The sequence below is a fragment of the Capsicum annuum genome, chromosome 1 (genome assembly GCF_002878395.1).
Source record: "Capsicum annuum cultivar UCD-10X-F1 chromosome 1, UCD10Xv1.1, whole genome shotgun sequence".
Lineage (NCBI taxonomy): Eukaryota > Viridiplantae > Streptophyta > Magnoliopsida > Solanales > Solanaceae > Capsicum > Capsicum annuum.
The window spans coordinates 183892787-183911992 of NC_061111.1; positions in this window are offsets into that span (position 1 = coordinate 183892787).

Genomic DNA, 19206 nt, shown 5'->3' on the forward strand with positions numbered 1-19206 from the left:
CGCATATCTGTCATATTCTTAAAGTCTTAGGCTAAAAAGGCATGGATGGGGGTAATCTTGTGCTCCTTCTTTGGTATTCTTGGCTCATCGCAGATCCCTCTTCTCTTTAGCAACAAGTTCCGCATATATGTCTACCTTCTTAAATGGCCCCTGAACTTCATCAACTTTTGGAGAGGGAGGAGTTACAATATTTTTAAATTTTCAATTAGAGAGTACTTGGCTAATTTCTCTTTTTTTCCTCCCAACTGCCACTGTAGGAGTGTATGGCTCCCTCACCTTCTTGAATGGTATGACACCCCTCTTGGATTTCAATTACTCAGTAGCTTTAGCGATAGACTCTACTTTTTCAAAGAGTTTATCCTGGTTGTCCTTTCACTCTTTGCATTTGCAATGAGAACATGCGGGCGAAGAGGGATGAGAGAGACCGGCATAAGGGTGAGAAGGACATTTGTAAGGGTGAGAGGGACCTGTGGAAGGGGTGTTTTCAAATATATTTATTTTTTATTGTGTATCAATATGCTCGTCACCACGACTGGCAACAACATCATTATGCCTGCCACTAATATCAACAACTCCACCAGAAACACCTCTAGAAGAAGCACCCAAATCTGTTGCAGTAGGTTGGTCATGAAAGCCTCAATATTAGTCTCACCTTTCCTAACTTCTTTTCTTATGGCTATTGATCTAGCTAATTTTTTCTTTACTAACTCTGCTATTGGGTTTGCTATTGTATCAACAAGACCTAGAGTAGTAAAAGAAGTCATTCCCAACTCCTGCTTAGTAGGAACGATCTATGGATACACAACCTATGAAAAAGACAGCTACATTTAAATCATATAATAATTTGCAGTCAGTTGGGTTACATGTTATCAGAGATAACTTATGCAACAAATGATCTTTCTGTCGTAATAACTGATCTATCTGTCATAACAGATTAATAATATGTTGCATCAGATTGCCCATCTGTCATATAATTTGCAGTAGATGGGTAATTTGTTGAGTCGAGTTTAGAGAACCAAAGCAACAGATAGGTAATCTGATGTGAAATATGAATCTTCTATCATAATAGATTACCCATCTGTTGTACCAGTTGCAGTGGATGGGTAATTTGTTGTAATAAATAACCCATTTGTCGCAATAGATGGCACATCTATTTTAATATCTTTCTTTGAGTCAAATTATTTTACTCGCAATAAGATGTACTTCATCATCCAGAGGGTTAAAGAGATCAACATCCTTAATTCTTTTGTTATTCTTTGTGGCCAACCACCTAAGGATCCTTGAACGATAAACCTCATCTGGGTAATCCTTGACCTACTTTCAGAGGTAAGGAATGGCTTCAAATGCTCAAGCCAAAACAATACAAACAAGAGGTAAGCAACTAATTATTCAATATAAATTAATGGATGAGTAAACAAATAGTGATTAAATTTACCATGAAAGCCCAAGGAAAGCAGTATAATGTGGTCGTCTTTGGGGATATCAGTAAATGTTTGACAGTCAAGTAGTAGCTGTCATATCCCCAGGGATAATTGTTGAATTTATCAAAATCCTCAGCAAGCTTCAATAAATCATTTTCTATGACTTTTTAGACATCTCTTGCCAATATAACGGAATGGGCAAACCAAACTAAGCACAATTGCTCTTTGGAATTCTTTGATATGGTTTTATCCTTGAGATGTGCTATCAACTTATCAGCTTTGTACCCATGTCCATCAATGTCCAACAACCCACTTGTTTTTTCTTGAGATTGTTGGTTTTAGTTGCTAGTCGCTGGGACAATGCCTTCCCTTTATTTGATGGTGGTGGTTTGGCTGTCCTGCTTGCCTTACACCTTTTATGGGGTTTTTCTTTGATGATAGGTTCTGCTGGATGATCGCATCTCAAGCCCATCACTATGACAAACTCATTCAAGCCAAAACAAACTGGCATGCCACAGTAGTTGATCCAGATTTCATCTATATTTTTTTCGCCCTCCTTTGAATCTTTATCATCCCTCATGTACTTGATCCTGCACTTGAGAGGACCATATACCATGCTCATTTGGAAATGGGTAGTGTGGTCCTCAGTTACCTTAAGTATGTATCTAAAACAACTCTTCTTAAAAAGTCTGTCTATGTTTTCATTCTTCATAATATTCCTAAATTTATCAAAAGGTTTCCCCAAATGACATTTAAGTACAAAATCACTAGTTAGTTCTGTAGGGTCATCTATCGGTATCTCAACTTGAAACCTTTCAATACTAATAGTTTTGATAGCCTAATGCTGGGATTTTGATCTTAATTCACACCCCTTTGGTGATGCATAATCATCATGTTGATGAACATCCTCTTCCTCGCTTCTACTTCCTCCCCTTCTTGTTTATATTCTTCTTCTTCCTCCTTACTATCATTTTTCTTATCACTATCTACAGACCCTTGTCCATCTCCCTCAGTGTTATTTTCATATCATTCCTCAGCTTTACTATTCCCTGGCTGAGATTGTTCAAAAAGCTCATCCAAATCCCTCTGTACTGTAGCCTTTTTTGTTAGGTGGTTAGAAGTTGATCCACTTTCACTTTCTTTTATTTTGGGAGACATATTTTACCTACAAATAACATAAAAACAAAATTACATTACAATTGATGTATGCAAACATTTTAAAAAAACATTACAAACACCACCAATATCGACACCACCAACAACCACCACAAACACGACCAACACCCACCACAAAAACACCACCAGTGCCACCACCACAACTACCAACACCACCACCACCAATGCCACAACAATCAACTAAACTCTGTGACAAAAACTAGGGTTTTCTTGCGTCCTTCTTATGATTCAAAATTGTAAACCCATTCTCGAAGATAATACAAATAAAAGTCTTTCTTTTTATCATTAACTTAAAATCCCCAATTTTTAGAAAAAAGAACAAATATAGAACTCTTCTTGAACTCTATTACCTATAAAATGACAGATACAAGCAAGAATGAAGTCGAAAATAACACCTATGTGGTCAGAAATAGAAAGAAAATTGATCTATTGTGAAGGGTTGAGCAATTTATTGAGTAGTTAATGTCTGTATTATTGAGAAAGAAAGAATAGATCAAGAACTCAAGATTTGAAATGATGAAACAGTTTTCCTGCAAATGGATGATTTGTATAGGTTGATTTATATTTTAGAAAAGAATGACAAGTTTTGAAAATGTTAATATGATCCGAATTGATCTTAATTATTTTTTAAATGTTAAAAGATATACATAATTTTAGTCATCTCATCATAATAAAGTGTATTAAATTCAACTCAAAAAGTAATGAATTTTAGTCATTAGCTTGATAATGAGTTAATAAGAATCATTTCAACTCGGAGAGATTGATCGACGACTCAGGTCAGGAGAAACGCAATACCAACATCCTACAATTGTCAAAGACTCAATCGAAGCTTTAGTTGGACCTAAAAACTCACCTCTAGTTCTATATAATTACATTTAGGTACTATCTTGATAATGAGTTAATAAGAATCATTTCCACTCAGAATCATTTCCACTCAGAGTGATTGATCGACAACTCAGGACGGGAGGAACACAATACCAACATCTTGCAATTACTAAAGACTCAATTGAAGTTGTAGTTGACCCTATCAACTCACTTGTAGTTCTAGATAGATCAATTTAGGTATTAGATTGATAATGAGTTAATAAGAATCTTTTAAACTCGGAGTGATAGATCAACAACTCAGGTCGGGAGGAAGGCAATACCAACATCCTGTAATTGCCAAAGACTCAATTAAAGCTGTAGTTGACCCTATCAATTCACCACTAGTTATAGCTAAATCAATTTAGGTATTAGCTTTATAATGAGATTATAAGAATAGTTTCAACTCGGAGTTATCGATCGATAACTCAGGTCGGGAGGAACGCAATACCAACATCCTATAATTTCCAAAGACTCAATTGAAGCTGTAGTTGACCCTATCAACTCACCCCTAGTTCTAGCTAGATTAATTTAGGTATTAGATTGATAATGAATTAATAAGAATCATTTCAACTTGGAGTTATCGATCGACGACTTAGGTCTGGAGGAATGCAATACCAACATCCTATAATTGCTAAAGACTCAATTAAAACTGTAGTTGAGCCTATCAACTCACCCCTAATTCTAGCTAAATTAATTTAGGTATTATCTTGATAATGAGTTAATAAGAATCATTTCAACTCAAAGTGATAAATCGACAACTCAGGTCGGGAGGAACGCAATACCAATATCCTGTAATTGCCAAAGACTCAATTGAAGTTGTACTTGACCCTATCACCTTACCCCTAGTTTCAGATAGATCAATTTAGCTATTAGCTTGATAATGAGTTAATAAGAATCATTTCAACTCGAAGTGATCGATCGATGTCTTAAGTTGGGAGGAATAAAATACCAACATCCTGCAATTACCAAATACTTAATTGAAGCTACAGTTGATCCTATCAAGTCACCCCTATTTCTAGATAGATCAATTTAGATATTAGATTGATAATGAGTTAATAAGAATAATTTCAACTCAGAGTGATAGATCGATGACTCAGGTCAGGAGAAATGTAATACCAATATCCTGTAATTGCCAACGACTTAATTGAAGCTGTAGTTGACCCCAAAAACTCATCCCTATTTCTAGCTAAATAAATTTAGATATTAGCTTTATAATGAGTTAATAAGAATCATTTCAACTCAGAGAGATCGATCGATGACTTAGATCGAGAGAAACATAATACCAATATCCTACAATTGCCAAAGACTTAATTAAAGTTGTAGTTGACCTTATCAACTCACCCCTAGTTCTAGATAGATCAATTTAGGTATTATCTTGATAATGAGTTAATAAGAATTATTTCCACTCATAGTGATTGACCAACGAATTAGGTCGGGAGGAACACAATACCAACATTATGCAATTGTGAAAGACTTAATTGAAGCTGTAGTTGATCCCATAAACTCGCCCTTAGTTCTAGCTATATCAATTTAGGTATTAGCTTAATAATGAGTTAAGATGAATTGTTTTAACTTAGAGCGATCAATCGATGACTCAGGTTGGGAGGAACGCAATACCAATATTATGCAGTTGCTAAAGACTCAATTAAAGCTGCAGTTGACCCCATGAACTCACCCCTAGTTCTAGCTAAATCAATTGAAGTTGTAGTTGAACATATGAACTCAATTGAAATTATATAAAAAAAATGTTCAACCTAATACAACAGATGACTTATCTATTGGAATTTATCAAACAGATTAAGTTATTTGTTGTAAAAAATTAACTATCTGTTGTAAATTATCAAATAGGTGTTGCCATCTGTTGTGACATATGACTTATCTGTTGGAATTTATCAAACAGATTAAGTCTTCTATTGCAACATATTAACTATCTATTGTAAATTATCAAATAGGCATTGCCATCTGTTACGACAGTTGACTGAGCCATTGAAAATTTTTAAACAAAAATTGTCATTTGTTTCAACAGATAATTGAGCCATTAGAAATTTTCAAACATAATTTTTCATCTATTGCAACATAGTACTTGGATAAAAAAGATAAAAAAAGATGAATACTAAGGTGACAAAAAATATTACTTGGATAACTCAAAAATCTCCTCCTTGAGTAGTATTATCTTTTCTTTTCAATGTCACCGTCTCGTCGTGCACCTCAAAAGTTATTAATGAATATTTAAAACCCATCTCTAGAATTCTCTCTCCTTCAACCATAAATTAACATAAATCATCTCTCTTCTTTATTTAGATTTAGAATTCCCTTTCTCCTCTTTAGGGTAATCACAACCATCTTTTTTTTTCCTCTCTTTTCTCTCCTCTTTGCATGAGGACCATTTTGGATCTCAACCGCCCCCAATATCTTTGCTCTACTGAAATGGGTGTTCTAATCCCTTTGTTTTTTTGACATTGCAGGTATGGTTCACTATTTGTTTTTCCTTCTTATCTTATTCTTTGTATGTTATTTAAATTAGATATTTACATCTATTGTTATTATTGATTTACCCATTACCAGTTTCCTATTTATTGAGAAATAGGTATTGGTGTTATTGGAACATGTGGTGTTTGTGTTGTTGATGGTGTTGGAACATATGGTGTTGCTTCTTTGTTATTGATGCTGTTGTTGTTATTGGTGGTGGTGTTGTAACAGGTTTCTCAACTATTGCAACTGATGAATCAACTGTTGGAACAGATGGAGCAACTATTGGAAGAAATAAAACTGGTAGCAAGGCTGGTTTGATTTATTCCAATAGATGACCCATCTGTTGCAACATGTCATCTATCTGTTGCCACAGATGCATCACCTATTACAACGGTTGACTCATATATTGAACGGATGGGTAATCAGTTGCATTAGGTGGGACATCTGTTGATTCATTCAATTTTGTGTTGCCCTTTTGTAATGTTCTTTTTGTTCCTCTCTTGTTTGATATCAAATATTTTTCTTTTATTTACAGATTAAAGGAAGTGAAACTGGATAAACTTTTGCCTGAACAATATTAAATACTAGAGTAAAGATGGGTTCGGAGGAATAAAGTACTTACAGATGGAACCACTTCATATGTAAGAGGTATGTATTACTGATCAACCTATATTGAAAACAGACATGCAGTACATTGATTTTGTGAATATTGGTTCTTTACCTATTAGGCATTAATCTTTCAAACAAGATATGTCATTTTATAGTTAAGATTGTTAGGTTCGAACTGGCAAGGCTGAGGGACCAAGTAGGTGGTGTCGATACCCTGTTACCATTTAATAAAGATTTTGCTAATGTTTATGTGTCAAGTTTGGAGAAGGGTTCAAGTTTTTGATGGTAGTGTAAATATTCAAATAGTGATTAGACTGATTTTAAGGTTCAATGGACTTTTGAAAGGCCTTTGAAGCCTCGGACTACTGCAAACAAGAATAGAAATAAATATAGTTATTGCTCTAGTCCAAATTTATATGGATGGGTTGCTCGAGGAGACTATTATATAGTATAAGGTGATTAAAAGAATACCTGTGTGATAAGGGGGAGGTGAAGAAGATCATATATCAACTCAGACCTTATTTAAGAAGAAACACAGGGTAGAAAGGAAAGTGTAGCAAAACTGGCTGATAAAATTGACATGAAAAATGAAAAAATTGAATGAGATGCAAATGTGAAAATGTATCCAAAAATGAAAATCCATCAGTCCATTTTAAAAAGAAAAATGCTGAAGTGGACTGGAGATGTGCACTTTGTTCGGGGACTGTAACTAGCTAGCATGGCCTGAATGAAGACCCATAAAATACAGGACCAGAACTCTAAGGTTGTAGCTTTGCGAGCACCGATGGTGGTAAGATTATCGGTTAGGATTGAAACCTGAACCAACAACTCCTGAATTAAAAATAAGGGATCAAGGCAAGGTGGAAATTTTAGAAAATAAACTTGCATCCCAGGCCTTCCGCTTATGGTTCTGGTCAGGTCAAAGGCAGTGAAAACAATAAGGCATGGGATTTTTGCCCAACTTCAGACCTTTTTGTTTCTACTTTCATTGAAATGATCAGAACCACAGACAAAGGCATGGAATGCAAGTTAGACTTTAGAAATTGACGCCTTGGCTTCCCTTATTTTTACTTTTGGATTTGTTGGTTTAGGTTTCATTCTTGACTGAAAATCTTACCAATTCTCTATGCTCGCCAAGATGCTTCTATAGAGTTCTGTTCTTGCACATTGTGGGTCTTTATTGAAGCTACGCTCTCTAGTCATAGTCTCGGGAAAAGTGTTTAGCTCCAGTCCTCTTGAGCATTTTTCTTTTTCAAGAACGACTGACAGATTTTAATATTTAGATACACTTCCACATTTGAAGCTCATTCAAATTTTTCATATCTCAAGTCAATTTCATTGACTAGATTTGCTAGAAGTTCCTTACTTGCCCGTGTGTCCTCTTAAACAAGGTCTGAGATGATATATGGTCTTCTTCATCTCCCCTTTCCCACGCAGGTATTCTCGTAAACACCTTATGATGTATAATAGTCTCCTTGAGCAACCCATCTATATAAATTTGAACTAAAGGAATTTCTATTGGTTTTCCATTCTTGTTTGTTGCATTGCGAGGCTTTGAAAGCCTTTCAAAAGTTCATTACACCATTAAAATCGGTTCAATCACTATTGGATATTTACACTGCCGCCAAAAACTTGAACCCTTCTCCAACCTTGACACATAACCATAAGAAAAACCATCATTAAATTATAACAGGGCATCGACACCACCATCTTGGAACCCTTCGGCCTTATCAGTTCGCATCTACCAAACTAAACTATAAAATATAGGATCTTATTTGAAGGATCAATGTCTAATCGGTAAAAAATTGCATTCACAAAATCATTGTACTTTATGTGTGGCTGCCACGATAGCCTGATCAATAATACATAACTCCCACATATGAAAGTGGATCTATTCATCTACATGCACCTTATTCTTCCTATCCCATCAATGTTAGACAGTGTTTATTCATCTGCACTCATGTTAACATGTCAATGATGGTAGGTAAGGAGCAATTTTGAATCCAGTAGCAATAGAAATTTTGGATTTTGAGTTCTTTCAACAGATAAACCATGTATTGAAATATATGGGTCATCAGTTGTGTTTTTGTCAACAGATTATCCATCTGTTGTGACATATTTGTCATTTGTTGAAGGAAAATATTCCAGTTTGATAGACTGTATTATGTTCTTCCAGCTAATGTCCATCTGTTACAACAGATGGGTAATCTGTTAAAAATAATTGTGGTCTACTGTATTTAGTTTATGGTTTACCTCTTTTTATTGATTCACAAGTTATTAAGTTATTGAGAAAGACTTGGACACTCCTCTTCCTCTTACATTCTCTAAACAAAAACAAGGGAAATATATATTCTGCTTGTGGCTTTCATTCAATTCCTGACTATAACTGCTCTCTTTGTTGCAGTATTAGTATTCCATTTTTACTTTTCGTCTTACCTTACTTAACTTGCTATCTTTCTTATTTTTTTCAGTCTCTGGCATTTCTAAAACTTTTTAAATGATAGCATGTTATAACCTTTTGTGACTGATTGAATTGCTTGTTGTGCTACCTCTTGTGATTAGTATTCTATTTTATTAATCGATGTGAGAATATATGCATAGTATGTTGCTGGTTTGTGTACTTTGTGATGCTAAGCAGAAACTATAGTCGAATCATGATATGGTGTTGCTGCCATGAAAGACGTTTAACAATGTCCCTTTTATCTCCCCCTTATTAAATTTGGGCCTGTGATATTATTGTACAAACACTATTAAGTTAATAATAGATTTGGGACTGCTTGGAGGGGGGGGGGGGGGGGGGGACTTGCGTGCTCTATGAATTACGTACGCAAACATAACCTAGGATTATGTGATTTATGTGCTAAGTGAATCCCTTAGGCAAACACAATCTAGGATTCGTTAATTAAATCACTTGTCACTTAGAAAGCATGCTTCTAGGATCACCAACGAGCCCCTGGAAGTAATCTTAACATGTATAGTTTTTGGATATTGTGGTAAGTTCGTAACATTCACATGCCTTTTAAAAAATTAATAAAATTATTTTTAATCACATTAAAATGAATTTTGACAACTAAATTCTGTTTGTTTTTCTTGTTAACACTTTAAAACAAATTCCAACAATTAAATCTTTTCTTAATTTTTAAACAATTTCTAGCAATTGAATCCTATTTTTAAACTTGTTTAAATGAATTTCAGCAGTTAAATATTTTTTTGCCTATTTAAACAACTTCCAGTAATTACACATTTTCTTTGTGTTTAAATCATTTCAATCATCCAAGTTTTGTTTGTCACGCCTTGAAATAACGTAAAACTGAATTTTCAACACAAACAACAATTTCCAGCAACCAAAACTTAAATTTTTCTGCATTTAATTAGTATTTTTATCAACTAAACTTTAATTCGTAGCATAATTAATTATCTTTTTCAGTATATAAGTATACTTTAAAGCACCTTTTAGTACACTCATTAATTTTCACCATGTTTAACTTATGTTGAAATTGATTCAACTCGCAAACATATTTATTCTACTTTGGCATGCTTTTATTTTAACAAACTTTTACAACACATTATTTTGACATGAATAGAAATTATTTTTTGTCATATTAAACAATTGTTCAACACCTAGATACCATGTCTGTAGGCTGAAACTAAACAAAAATAATGATTTGTTCAAATTTACAAATTTACAATGTTTTTCTAAATGTTTTGATAATTACTCCTCATCAATAAACAATTGCGTGATGTTTAGATACCATGCCTATAGGTTTAAACTATAAAATCGATAATTGCTTATCTTCCATGCTAATCACATTAACCACTCTTTAATAACCAAGAGGCTAACTTGAGACTATTATATGCTACATGACGTCCTTTGTGTTTTACGCGCTTTGAGTCTTAGAAAACTTAACTTTATTTGTCTAGCCCATAAATTCAAAATAGAAAAGTCCAATGCCTCTTGGGCAATAGGTAGGACGATAGACATCCTAGAGGCGTTAGTTTTATCCTTTATTTTAGAACGCCTTTAAGTTGACAACCAGACTAGACGGAGTGGGGAGCGTAGTCATTCGAAAGTGATGATACCCAGAGACATTACAAGGCATGTGACATTATCACTTTTTTAAGAATCCGGCCAGTGGGTCGGATAATGAATAACAATTTAGGGTTCTGATTTGAATGAAACCACAAGATTCCATTGTTTGATTTTTTTTGAGTTTGTTCTTTTCTTACATTTACTTCACATGCTTACTTATTTTGGGTAGTTTATTGTATAAGCGGTCCCTTTTTGTTATAAATTATGTCGCTTCTATATCTTCTAGCTTGTCTTGTTCTTTTATTATTTCTTATTTTTTATCACTTAGCTAATTAACAAATAGGAATAAAACATATTTGTTTATCTCTTACTATATCACTTAGTTAACACTTAAGTTAATAATAAGCGATCTTTATTTGATCACATAGAATCTCCATGTAAAGTATGAATTCGGCTGGAAACCACCTTTGTGGACCTCGAAAGGTGCCTAACACCTTTCTTTTGAGGTAATTTGACTAAATAAGACTAAATAAAAATAGAGGTTCGTAGTTAGCCTAGAACGGGGCCTAACACACCTTAAAACATTACGTGGTGACTCTTTACTTCACACTCCCCCAAAAAAATCCCCCAAAAAGAGTGGTTACGTCGAATCCCGCCTTTTGAGAATAAAATAGGGCACGATAGAATGACGACTCTGCTGGAGATCTTAGGTTATAACCATTATGAATTTGTGCATTGTGTGGGATTCTCTCTATTTGTTTTGATGTTTGTGTAATAATGTTTGCTTTTGATATCATGATTTATTTTCTACATATTCTTCTTTTATTGTTTATTTATATCATGATTATTAGTCCTTTCTCTTTTTTCTTTTTTAACTGTTTTTTCATATGTCTCTATGTCCATCCCTTTCCCTTTCCCCTTTTATTTCCTACATGTTATCATGTTTATTTATGTGTATTGCTTAGAATGTTCTTTTTATGTGCTATATGTTACTACTTTATATAATTGGCAATCCACTCATACTTTTCTCTACTTGGAAATCTCTTCTGTTTTCTTTACAAACGATTGCGTGGGTACACAGACATTCTTTCCTAAAACACCCTTTGGGAAATGCCTCGTGGATCGGTTGATCAGTGGTACGTCGATAGACACAAGCTTTCCCACACTCGAGTAGTCCACTCAAGGGAACCATGTCATAAATCCACTCTTATACTTTAGATCTTGGCTACATATTTCTTTTACTAAAGGAATATGCACCCCATTCAACCTAGGATGCCTTGGCACCCTTGATGCATTGAATGTTAGTCTCATTTAAAGTCCTAAGGGGTTCACAACCCTGAAAGGACACATAATATTGTTTGCTATATGTTGCATTTCTATGTATGTATTGTCTTCTTACTTATCTTGTTGTTTTCGTTCTTATCTTAGTCACTTCTTACTTTTAGTGTTCCTCACTTTAGAACTCGTTACTCTTAAAATTCTTATCATGTTAGGTTCCTACAATACACTCTTAGGTCCTATTCAAAACTTTCTTTCAATCTATCCTCCTAACTCATTCGTTAGTATGTTAATTCCCCCTAGGTCCAACTCTTGCTTTGATAAAGAGTTTCAGTCTCATTCACCATCTCTTAGTGTAACTTATCATTTTAGGATGTCCTCTTCCTAATACTTCTAACGTTTACATACTATTGTCCTACCACAATTCTCAGACATTAATATCATCATATTCATGTCATACTCTAGCTTTCAAAACCTTTAAGTTACTTAAAGCTCTCATAACTCCTATTCACTTCGAATGAGCATAACTTATTATTTTCAAATGACTAGGATATTCATTCTAGACTCCTATGCGTACTCTTTGTTTCTAATCATAAGTCCTTTCTTCTAAGGTTGACTAAAGTTGAACATCAGAAATGGCCAGTCAAGCAATGGTTATCAATCTTGTCAATAGTGAAGCTGAGCATGAAAGCTTGGGGTTATATCAAAACAAAGTTATTTCGAGCGTCATGGGGATGGAAAGAAGAATAGAGAGAATTAGGGGAATAATGACCGATGTTTGAGGTTAAGTTGAGATGCCACCAGATTTTCCAGATCCATTATCTTAAACTGACTTCATTGCTTCCACCTACACTATGTCATCTCCTATATTGACGAACTCACCCACACTTGATTGTGGGGCACAAGTGTCTTCAAGTCGGTATTCAGTTGCACTACTAAAAGCACTCAATGGGTTGACAACTATGGGCAAGGAGAAGGAAACAAAAGGACAAATTCTTAACCATAAAGAAGGGTCATCTCAACCTTCTGAGATGAATAAGTTGCCCAAAGCTAAGGAAGAAGATAAGGATAAAATTAAGGATTTGAAATTTCCATTATATGATGGGTCTTGAAACCCTCATTCCCATTTGAAGAAGTACCTTGACAAACTATCGATTATAGGGCAAAGTGATAGCCTTAAGACGAAACTCTTTGTTAGTTCACTTAAGGGTCCAACATTGATGTGGTACGTAGAAAATGATACTAGCAAGTGGATCTATTGGGACCATTTGGCAACTAACTTTCTTAGGTGGTTCGATAATAAACTAAAAAAGAAGATCACAGTCGAGACCAATTTGAATAGGGGAAAGACAATCGTTGATGAGACATTAAAATGTCCAAAGCCTGAAGTAAGCATACCCCAACCTCAACTGATATGGTACCCAGCTCCAGAAATCATTCCAACATCCAATTATGTCCAAGCCTATTCTTTCTAATCCTTCACAAAATCTCCCCTACCGACTGTTTGGTACCCACCTTCATTCATTGCTCCAACATCAAACTACCTTCTAATGTCTTACCAAAATCCACCAACAAATCAATGGTTCAACCAATCCACCAGACCTCAACATGAGCTCCAGAAAAATCCACCAAAATGGTAAACTCATCTAGGTAAACCCATAGAACAGTAGTATGAACGACTCAAGGAGGCGGGATACATTACGCCCATTACTGTTGTACCTTGTAATCATAAGTCTCAATGGTATCGTCCTGATCAAATTTGTGCTTATCATTCTCGGATGAAAGGACATCCTACTATAGCATGTTTTGCCTTAAAAAACATAGTTCAGAAGTTGATTGAGACCAAGGTGCTAAGTATGATGAAGCCAAATCATGATGCTGCTTGATTTAGTAAGCTTGAATGGCATTTGTTGACGTTGGTGAACAAGATATCAAGTTGATTCTCTATTCCAGACTCCTAAACATTTGAAATTCCTTCAAGTTTTACAGTTTGCAATTTTCTTTTATGTTTTTCTTGCTTATGTAATGTGAACTATGGTCTACCTGATTCCCATATATGAGGGATACATAGGTGCTCATTTAATGAGTTTGGTCTCATCATAGTAAAATTTTCTCTTATTTTGTCATTTTTCTATACGAAGTTGGATAAATCAATAATGTGATATATGAATAAAAAAATTTGATGTTCAACAAAAGTCGACCTTGTTCATTCCCTATCTTCCCGTCTTCTTTATAATTGCAATTTCAATTTCAACATCATGTTCTATTACTATCTTATTTCGTGTGTTAGGAGCTCAAATCTGTATGCCTAGGCCAATTATTAAGCCCTAGCCTTCATCCTAGAATACCTTTGTTTTATATTTATTATGTTTTGAACTTATATGTGCTATGTAGTAACTTTAGTTTGGGCTTGTTTATTTTGTTTAAAGGTTGTCTAGCATTTGGACTCGATCTCAATTAAATCTGCAATATGACAAATATGCTCAATATCTAAAATAACTCCAGCCCTTATTCTACTCGCCTAAGACAAAACATCGTGCCTCCTAATCCTCCCCTTACACACACACCCTCTTAATAATTTCCTTCTTCCCATGAGAGAATTGATCTAGATGTACGTCATCAAAGGCTTCATAAATTAGAGAAAAGGTTGAATGAGGAACTACATTCTAGGGGTATTTATGACTTGAGGTATGAGAAACTGTGTTGACACCCAAAAGTTGGTTTACCTCCAGGATATAAAGTTCCAAAGTTTAACATGTTTGATGGGTGTGGAGATCCAATCACGCATCTAAAGGACTACTACGGAAGACTAGTTGGCATAGGACATATTGAGGCTCTTCTAATGAGATTATTTATTCAAAGCCTATCGGGAATGACGCTCACCTGGTTCACCTAAGAAGATTTCGACAAATGGAATAATTGGGAAGAATTAGCTTAAGATTTTGTAGGGCAATATAAGTTTAACATCAATACCGGTCCGAAAATATGGGATTTTCTTGAGGTAAAAAGAATAGACCATGAATCTTTTGAAGAGTATGCAATTCGGTGGTGGTTAGAAGATTCTAAGATACTTCCTTCCGTACTAGTAAAGGAGTTGGTCCAAAATTTCCTTAGATCATTAGATGGAATATACTTTTAGAAAATGTTCTTCCTAATCAGTCATAATTTCGAGAATTTAATTTTTATTGGAAAAAAATTAGAATACAAAATTCGAGCGGGGAGAATTATTGATGTTTCGGCAAAGTTGGCCACTTTTCAAACGCCAAAGAGTCCATCTGAGGAAGAAGAAGAGGATTCATCACCTTCTATACCTCAAACACAAGGCTATCAGAATAATAAAGGGATCCATGCTGTTTTTGGTTCTCGTGGGGTACATATTGAACCTTATGACTTACAAGATTCTCAAAGAAAGGCTTGTCATATCCAACCCTACTCTATCCAGCAAGACACTTCTTGAACATAACCCAACTTTCTACAAGGTCCTTATCCAGTGCACAATGCTTTCCATCAATCGAAAAGAGTGAGGTCTCGAGCTTTTACTCCCTTGACTGAGCCCTTGGTGAACATATTCGAAATATTAAGGGCCCAAGGTATCGTAGAACCAAGAAGAGAATGGGTCCCTGCAAACTACCCCCTGATTTTGATCTATCTAAAAATTGTGCTTATCACTTGAATATTCAAGGTCATGATATTGAGGAATGCTCGATGCTAAGGTATAAGATTCAGAATCTAATTGAAAAGAAAAGGCAAATCTAATTGAAAAGAAAAAGATAACAATGCAATGAGAACTAATAAGCAATGATCTTGTTAATACGGGTGAAATCCTTGTTCAAGGTGATCCGACAAAAGTATTTTCAAGATTTTCACAAAAGAAGCGTAAAACACATCAAATGAATTGACGTGCAAACATTTCTTATTTTTTCACCATTCTTATTTGATCCGTCTTATGGACAGTAAAATTTTATTATCTTATTTACCTTTTGTTGTACTCATGAACTACATTCGACCTGACTTTCATTTGGATACATAGGTAGCCTACCCTGGGTTCGATCTAAATCTAATAAATCATTTTCTTTCCCCTCTGTTTCCAAATCTTACACCTCCAAAGCGTCAAGCTAATAGGCCAAACTCTTGAGCATATAAAGGTAAATTGCAATTGAGGTCATGATGTTCAAGTGTCGAACAAACATTTCTCTTGGACTATTTTTTTCTTTGAGTGGCTCAGGAACATAAGACCCCAAAAGCAAAACTGGGGCAGAATTTTTGAGGTTTCAAGAAAAACCTTAAAAATTTAGTTAACAATATATCAATTTCAAATAACATGCAAAAAGTGCCTTTCATTCTTAACTAGGGCAAAAATTTTTGAGAATTTCTTAAAAATTTGACCATGATGAAGTACAAGTCCTAATGGTCCATGAAGCAAAAACAACGACCAAGGAGCCAAATCGAGCAAGGTATGAATCTACAATTTTTTTTGACTAGCAATTTTTCTTTGAGTGTAGACAATAGGTACTAAATGCAGCAATAATGTTATGCTATCATCAAACAAGCCAGGACTACATCCCCAATAATAAAAATGAGCTAAGTTATTCTATCTTCTAACTTTGAAGATATTTAATTTGATATTATGGATTCTTATAGAACCTTAATGGTGTAGAATCGTAATGGACAATAATGGGTTTTCAAAGTACCTTAATCAACAATATTGGGTTCCTATAGAACCTTAATCAATAATATCGGATTCCTGTAGAACCTTAATCAACAATATCGGGTTCCTATAAAACCTTAATCAATAATATTGGGTTCCTGTAGAACCTTAATAAACAATATCGGGTTCCTGTAGAACCTTAATAGACCAATAATGGATTTATGTAGAACCTTAATAGATAATAATGGGTTTTTGTAGAACCTTAATAGACAATAATGAGTTCCTGTAGAGCCTTAATGGACAATAATGGGTTTCTGTAGAACCTTAATAGACAATAATGGGTTCCTGTAGGACTTAATAGACATTAATGGGATTTTGTGGAACCTTAATAGACAATATTGGGTTCCTGTAGAACTTTAATAGATAATGTTGGGTTCCTGTAGAACCTTAATAGACAATATTGAGTTCCTGTAGAACCTTAAACGAGTGATACAGACAATATGGGTTCCTATAGGACCTTATTTGAATAATATTGGGTTCCTGTAGAACCTTAATTAAACACATTGGGTTCCTGTAGAACTTTAGATAAATAATACTGGGTTCCTTGTAGAACCTTGAAGACGACATTGGGTTCCTTGTTGAACTTTAAATTGAGCTACTAATGAATTTTCGACGAGTAAGAAATGATTTTCTCTCTCGCATTTAAAAACATAGTTCTTTCCACTATGTTTTTTATCTCTTGAATTGTATTCACATCCCACATTTCAAAACCGCTCTAATCTTGTCTCTTCGAGCTATCATCCTACCTTTTTCACCTAAGCCCGTCGTTGTTTCAAATTTTTTCATTTCAATCACACCAACCCATGATATCATTGTTGATGCCCCTATCCTTTATTATTAAAATTCTTTAGGAATATTGTTCGTTCCTAAATCTAGAACTACACATGGCCTGATTCTCGTAAAATCAGAGATATGTAGGCGACTTAAGACCAAAGTCTCGGCCACACTATTTTTAAAACACCTCCTGTTGCTTTAAGTCCAACGAAGCATCTTTTCGGTCGAACAAAATTGGCTACTACGTCAACTTTCGTTGCTCGACAATTCTTTTATCATTCTCAAGCAACGAAGGGGCAGCTATTGACACCCAATTTTGACCGCCCGATACTCCTTTTAGGCTGCCATTTTAATAAAATTATTAATTTCAAATGTTAGTATTTTTTTACACATTATTTTTTTTATTAAATAGATATTGGTGTGTCACATTCATGATTTTTAAAATTATACAAATTATTTTATTACTTTTTATCATCATTTTATATGATTTATTAATTCAAATATGATATTTTACATAATTTTATCATTTTTCATAAATGTGCACACTCACAATTTAAATTTACAAATACATTGTCTATTATTATTATTATTATTATTATTATTATTCAATTTCCTCTTTTTGTATTTAATTTTTAACTAATTTTTGATTAATTAATGTAAATTTTAGCCAAATTGATGTCAATTTTTTAATCTCAAATTATGATTCAATCTTAGATCCCTTTTTAAATACTTTTAATCTCAGTCGTGCATCAAAATTGATCCAACGGCCTAGATCATATCACCTTCTTTTTCCTTTTATATACATAGAGGAATCCTAATCCTCATCACACAAAAATATCAGCCGCACCAACTTTCTCTTCCCTCTCTCTTTTCTCTTGGCTCTCTCTCTCAAACGGTAATTGCCACCATCCCACCACCACACCAAGATGCCATCTCCCTCTATCCCTCTTCTTCTCTCCAATTCTAAACAACATCACCATCACGCCACTAGTTGATGGGACCCCGCTGCTATCTCGAAGTAGCCATCGCCGCCTGTCGAGGAACCCCTCCGATGGAGCCACCAACCCCATTGCCATTTTCTCTATTTCTCTAGCGACTAAACGCCGAAAGCACCACCAGACGGTGAAACAGTCGTCCACTAGCCAGCGCCACTCTTGTGGCTTCTTCAGCCGCTGCTTCACCTCTAACCATCGCCATGCAGCCGAACCAGCACTACGCATAAAAAATGATGGGTTCTTGAGAACCCATCTCAGGTTTGATTTCCTATTTAATTATCTCCTACCTTTTTTTTCTTTTCTTTGGACAGATTTTGTTATCTGAAATCGATGAAAGTTTATTGAGGTTTAATTTCTTGTGATTTGTGCCTGCCTAAACTATCAAATATTAAAAGCCCCAAGTTTCACTAATTTTGATTTCATGATTTGGATTCTGATACTATTATTTTGAAATTTATCTCCTTCACTTATTGTAGAATTTTTACTGCCGAAAGAGTATTGAATCTGATCAAAAGTACGATTTGTGATACCCCTCTGGATCACCTTGGACCTAGATGAATTTTGGTAGCCTTATATGTTCTCGATTCATCTATTTTTGTTCATTTGAAATTCAAATTTACAACATTCTCTTACTTGGTGAGCTAAAAATTTTATTACAAATCTGATAACCTCTCTTAGTATTTGAATTGACAGCTGATTATAGTAGGATTTGATTCCTTTGCAATCAATTGTAAATTTTATTTAGGTTGATTAATATATGATTGGAATGAAATTATGTGATAGCTCTAGTCCTTGCTTATTTTAGGTAAATTTCATATTTCTGTGATTTTCCTAGTCTCTTATTCTCGTTTGGTATAGAAGGAATATTTTTACTAGACT